This window comes from Beta vulgaris, chromosome 8, assembly GCF_026745355.1.
Source record: "Beta vulgaris subsp. vulgaris cultivar EL10 chromosome 8, EL10.2, whole genome shotgun sequence".
In the NCBI taxonomy this organism is placed as follows: domain Eukaryota; kingdom Viridiplantae; phylum Streptophyta; class Magnoliopsida; order Caryophyllales; family Amaranthaceae; genus Beta; species Beta vulgaris.
The window spans coordinates 49,656,990-49,664,219 of NC_079209.1; positions in this window are offsets into that span (position 1 = coordinate 49,656,990).

Sequence of the window (7,230 nt, forward strand, 5' to 3'; positions counted from 1 at the left end):
TAGTCTACCCATGGAGTAATATACCCATCATCAACAAATAGTAATGGTAACTTGGTAAGTGATGATAGTGGAATCCAACTCACATGAATATTTTAATGCTTTTACTAATAGTGGGTAGATTACCAACCGGTAAAGGTGATCATGGGCCGGGCCGTGGCAAAAAAAATGTCCATTAGTCGGTCCGGGCCAAAATTCGGGTCAAAATTTTGTACCCAAAGCCCACTATTTTGGGCCAAAAATGAACCGGGCCAAAAAATAGACTAAAAAATCCTTTTTGACTTGCCTAAAGCCAAAACAATCGGTCCGGACTAAGACGAAAATTTTTGCCCAAAACCCGGCTCAAAATCGTGGCGACTCAAAATGATCACCTCTACCCATCGGGTAGATGTAACAATGTCCTGAGGAGAACACTAGCTTCAGCCTCAGTTGTAACAGCCCGCTCTCCCGAGTTGCTAATGAAACACACTTAACATTCATAAACAATTAACTCTTAAGTAAATTACTTCGCAGCGGAAAAATATCCTTAATTACACCAATATCTCGACTAATTCCCAAATATTATACACCGAAAATATCAATAATTGTTCTCAAACCAACTATCTAAAATACAAGCTTAATCCTTAAGCCACTATGACACCTTGATCTTGCTCCACTTTGAATTCCGAGCTCTGAACATCAAACCTGCAAATTAAGGGGAGAAAATACAAAGCAAACAAAATTCCAAAATGAGTGGAAAACTCGTAACCTTTACTTCAGCCCGTTATAAACATTTTATTTTCAAATCATTTCTTTTCGTTACAACGCTGGCATAGCTCACTCTCTTAAACAATCAGTGGCAAGTACAAACTTTGGACAAAGGACAAACACTGCCTCCAAGGTTCGTTATGGAGCCCAGCAATAATACTACCCCCAAGGTTCGTTATGGAGCGTAGCCGACCGTATCAGGTCAAAAAGTAACCATCCTCCACCCATACCTTGCCCACTTTCTATTTTCAGTTCATAAACTAAGCCAGCAAAACAGTTGCGTATTCATAATCAATCAATGACATTTCATCATCACATTCATATCTATAGCCATAATACGAACTTAAATATCAAAAACATAAATCCACACACAAGGGCATGAGTAAATGATTTTACTGAACATAAAAGTTACCTGTACGCATTCCAATTCCAACAACACAACTTCCTTCATAATCCCGAATGATACTTCACTCCTAGAATTATCCTCCAAGAATCACCTCACAACGAGAATGATAATCAATAACCAATCTTAACATTCTAAACTACAAACATAATCATAACCATCATACTAGTCATAACACTTCTAAAAATGAACTCTAACTAATAATCTAACTAAATCTCTGAAACAGATGCTAAGCAATTCTATAACTTCTACACTTTTCTCTAAATATATCAACTCCAACAACACAACATCAACTCGATAACAGAAGAAGAACAACAACAACAACAACAACACTCCACCACCTACAATAACACCAAACAATAACATCAATCAATAACAACCACCCAACAACAATAACTACAATTTCACGAGAAAAGAAGAAACACTTTGGTGCTTTGCAACCACCAACACACGGCTACCACCAAAAGTGGCAGCAGCACCAACAATTCGACAGAGGATGGAGAGAACACACCAGTGGCAGCAACAACAAGAACAAGAACAATAAACATCACACACACACCACACAACACCAACAACGCATCATCACCACCAACAACCTCAACAACAACTAAACAACGACAACCCAACGATAAAGCAATATCAACCCAATTACAACAACAAACGACAGAGTGACAACAACAATAACAACATCAACTTCGGATTAATTAACAAATAGAAAATCATGAACAAGAGGAAAGCAGAGTACAAATTAGTCTTTACCTCTGCTTTAAGAGCAGGGAAGACATGACAAAAAGGGGAAATTGGGCTCCGGCAGCGACGGAGAGCATCGACGAGCGGCAGAGGAGAGAGAACCGTGGCGTCGAGCCACGACAGCTTGCAGCGCACGCACGGTGGCATCAACAACAACACCGCAGACAACACACCACGCGCCGCGCTACAGAGAACGGAGAAGAAAGAGAGAAAACAACGAGCTGTAGCAGGCAGGCGACGAGGTTCCGATGAGCAGCAGGGGGGGGAACTCCGGCAAGCTCGGCAAATCATCGGCGAATTGATGGGGAGGTGTGGAGAGGTCGCAGCGAAGAACTGGGGAAAGGCAAAGGGTTTTCACGGGTTTGGGAGATTTCTTTGGGGTTGGAAGGTACGAGAAAGAACAGGGGGTTTGGGATCTTATTTTCAATTTTTGACTGACCAAAAGGAAATAGGAGTTTCGGGTTTCTATCTTGGAAAAAAAAACAAATCAACTAGTTGCACATAAAACTCAGTATATAAATTACTAGTAATAATAACTTCATAAAATTGAGTAAATAAATATATTACAACACGACCAATAGAAACTATACTTCACAACTCAAATAATTTTAGAATTTTCCGAAATATAATTAACTTAATAAACATAATCATCTTTTAAATAAACGCTCTTAAAAATAGGGCTATTACATCAGTAACATCCAAGGGGAAGGTATAGGTACCTGCATGAAATCCTTCCACTCAAGTACGGCTAAGTAAGATTCTTTGTTTTTCGAAAATAAGGATTAAAGAGCCGTCAATGTTACTTTTTAGGAGATTTATGGAACGAGGGGTCCATAGGGTGGGGAAGGTAGGGAAGGTTAGGTGCTTTTCCTATCTTAGGTTGATTCTAGATAAAGAACCATTCGGTAACAGTCCAATAATATTTTTTAAAAGGACATTTGATGGTATATTTTTATTATTGAAAATCCAAGCATTTTAACCAAATAACCCATGAAAGAAAAATGAAGATCACATATTCACATACTAGCCTTCATATGCACGCGATGTGTGCGTTAATTTCAAAATTTGTTATTCTATTAAATACTCCATTCGTACTTTATTTATGATTAAACTTAAATGTGAAAAATTCAACAGTTAGATGAATTTAGATATATTAATTCGCTAATGTAAAAAAATAAAAAGGTTGTGAGTGATTGTTAACATTAATTTTTTGTGAATTAATATTGAACAGAAAGAACAGAAATAATGAGTTGGTTTAACTGAATTAAAGAGTATCAAAGGTAGTGAATGTTCAGATTTTTCATGTGCATGTTATGTATGCCATTTTTTTTATAAGGTATAAATTTTTGATTGAAGTATTTGATGCATATACCATTTAAAACTTATTTTAAATGGCAAGTTGGAATGAGAATTTTTAAATGATTTGCTTTTGTAATTTTTTTCATTCCATTAATTAGATCATTAAGGGTATTTTAGTCACTTCAAAAGAGGACACCACACCTTCTCCCTTGGCTTATATAATAGAGATGAGGAATTGTGGGGTTATTAGGTTTAATGTTGTTCAACATATTAATTTAATACAATCCTTAAATGGGAGCTCATATTAATATTACAGTTGGTCTTGTAAGAGACCGTCTAATTTTAACTTAAGATTAGACACGACCCAAGCTCAATATTAAAAAGAGAACATGTCACCTTTTTAAATATAGTAACTAGTTTAATCTATTTAAGGACCAAGTTAATTTATTTCGTGACCAGTTTAATCTATTCAGTAATGACATTCTTTAATCCATTCAGTGACTAGTTTTCATTTAGTGACTAGTTTCGTTCGGTAAAACTATGGAATTAATTTTTTTAAAATTATCTATTGTAGTTCGATAATCAAGAAAAAAAGGAAGGAGAAGAGAAGGGATGATTTAGATAGTGTTGAGTTAGAGTGAAATGGAATGGACTTGTTAGAAAATTTTAGTCTTGAATTCGTCTAATTTTATGTTAAAATTAGACCGTCTATTATAATAATTTCTACCGTACAGTCTAACGTCGCCCATGTTTTCCGTCTCATTTTGACAAAAAGGAACAAATTTTGGGTGGGTATTAATTCGGTAATTGATAATGTAGTTATTTGGTAATCTTTCCCATCAAGTCTGTCACAGGAAGTAGAGGCTTAGAGCAAGTTCTGATGGGCCGGAGCGGTCTAAATCCATGCCCATGAATCATGGGCCTCAATTTGGAAGAGATCAGACGAGGCTTTTTTTCATTGAAGCTGTGAATATTGGTACAAAGAGAGAAGGTTCAATCCTCATTGTTTGAGAAGGATTATAGGATATAGCACGAATTTGGGAACGGATGCAACACTTGCATAGTACACTTTAACCAATGTTGCAATGCAATACTTTTTTTTTTATTATTAGGAAATTAAATTAGCCTAAGAGCTAACCCCTACAAGACTACTAGCCTGTAGAAAACACCAACACATTGGCTGGTAAGGCATGCATAGCATGCTAAGGAAATACCCCAACATAATACTGGGAGTAAGGATCGAACCCCTGACCTCAAGGGCCAAGGGGGAGTACACTTTAACCAATGTTGCAATGCAGTACTTTAATCTTTAATATTTTTAAGTTTGCATAGGTAAAAATTAAAACAAGTTAATATTATGAAAAGATACATTAAAACGAATCAAATATAACTATATGAGAAAATATGGAATAAGGTTGGTATATGAATAGTGGTTACTGTGCAAATGTTGCCTCCTTTGGAAACGGAACCATTATAAGGTTTGTATTCCTTTTTGGTATCCCAAAAGTTTGTTCTTATTTTATTTATTTATTATTATTTCACATATATCTTTGTTTTGCCTAAAAAACTGCGCCACCATCATATATTTGGACTTGGAATTAGTTTTTTTCTTTGTTTATTCAACTCAAGGGTTGAATTAGTCATATATTACTCTTTCATCCATTATTTTCCATTCTCTCTCCTATAACCAGTTTTCTTTCCCCCACAACATTGATTCTTTAATTTACCATTTCATGTTTTACTTTCCTTAAACCGCGTGAAACAAAACTATATTCTGGAGCAATTGTTCGGAATACTTTTCTTTAAGATGATGAAATGAATATATATATATATATATATATATATATATATATATATATATATATATATATATATATATATATATATATATATATGCTTTTCAATAATGGGTTTTACTACCTATAAATGAAAATCGTTTAATATTTTGTCAACTATGGTTCACTATTATTGTACTTCACCCCCATTTCCTATAAATGATAATGTGCATGATTATGTTTGGCTACAATTATAACTTCAACTACTAACAAATTAAATGTTTCGAATCTCAACTTCAAAAAAGACTCATACAAAAAAATAGAAATATCGCTAATAAATAGAACAAAAGACTCACTTAAAGAAGAGACACGTAAATCATTTACCGAAAACTTTAAAATAAACGAGAAATTAGGTTTATCATCACCCAAAATGGAATATGACAAGCCCTAGACGAAGAATTAGGGTTGGAGTGTTTTTTGAGGGAGTTCACTCTTGCTCTTTTTAATACTACAATTATATGCACGCGATACGTACATCGATTGCTTGAGTCTGTTCTTAAATTTGATCTAAATACAATTTTAAAAGTATAATTTATAATCATTATAGTACAAACTAATGTAAATTATAAAGTCTTTCGAAATTGTGATAAACACTTAGATGTAAAATCTTATAGTCAAAATAAATTTGTAAAAGTTTTTTTTATTGAGTAACCATTTTTTCATTATGTCAAGTTACTTTGCTAATGCTTATTTACTTTATTATTGGAATTTTAAGGAGACACCAATACACCATGACCCCATCTTTGAATTAGGAAATGTTATAATTGTAGAAAAACTGTATATGCAATTATATATTTAGTTAAGGACAAAAAATTATTTTCATAGGAGGACTCCTTAGCCCCCCTCTTGGCTTATATAATAAAGATTTATTCTTTCTTTTAGGATTTTAAAATTAACTTAGATATAAATTAAGTGAAGTTAGTTAGTAATTCTTATGCTTGTATTAACATAACCTTTTGTGTTAGTAAATCATTTCACTTTGTTAATAGATGAAAATTTTCATTTTAATGTAATACCTAGTTGTCTATTGATTAATAATGCGTTCGATTGATATAATTTTCTTATTTACTTTTTAATCATGAACATATTACGTATTGTGGTCAATTGCTCCTTTTTTTGGTGGCTTAATTGTTACTTGATAGCGTTCAACGTTTTAGGTAATTTTTTTATGCTATTTTTAAGTTTGACTTAGGTTTTTTTCCTTTTTTGATAGACTAGTTGATCTAATGACGGATAATTAAGTGATTTTATAGTGGACACCATAACTTCCCTCTCTTATATAATAAAGACGAATTTACTCTAATATGAAACTACTTTTGAAGGATTTAACATAGATAGTATGATTATCCTAAGCATCTAACAAAAATTGCATCTTTGCCATGTCTTGTTATCTATGTAGTCCTAATGTAATTTTTGTAGAGGGATTGTTTGTTGTTGTTTTTCAGAAATTATACATATGTAACCAATTATCAATTTATTAAAGTATATTAACAAGCTTCTTAGTTAAGTAATTAGGACTAATGTTCAATCATAAATTTTTCCTGTTCATGACCATTAGTCACAACCATATTAACATGACCATTATTCACAACCATATTAACATGTAAACATTGCATGAGAACTTAATCCCAACATGAATCATACAATCCCTTGTACTTCTAAAAAACAGGAAAATACACTTTTTTTTTTGCTAAGCAGTAAGAGATTAGATATATGAATCATCAATTTACAACCAAACTCATCAAAGGGGAGGCAAACAAACTAGGTTGGACCCCCTCACCCTAAGACAAGTACAAACAAGCTAGGAAACACACTTCCAAGCATATCTAACCATTACAAACTGTGAAACCAGTTAAAGTCTTGCCTCGATATTTTTTTAGGAAGAACAACATTTACTCTAGCTTTAACTATTTGCTCTACTTGCTTGCAGCTTACATGAATAGTAGGAACACATTGTTCCCAATACACCTTATTTCTACTTTGCCAAATCACATAAACCATGGCATTTACACCTGCTGATATTACTTGCTTCTGAAACTTTGTTCTCCTGTTGTGTTGATTCCATCTAATCAACTGATTTAAATCTTCAAATTGAGCTGAGCATTTCAACCAAGACTTTAAGTGTTTCAAACACTCTGAGCTGAACTTGCATCTAAAGAAAAGATGTTTATGATCTTCTCTTTCTTGGCCACACAAGAG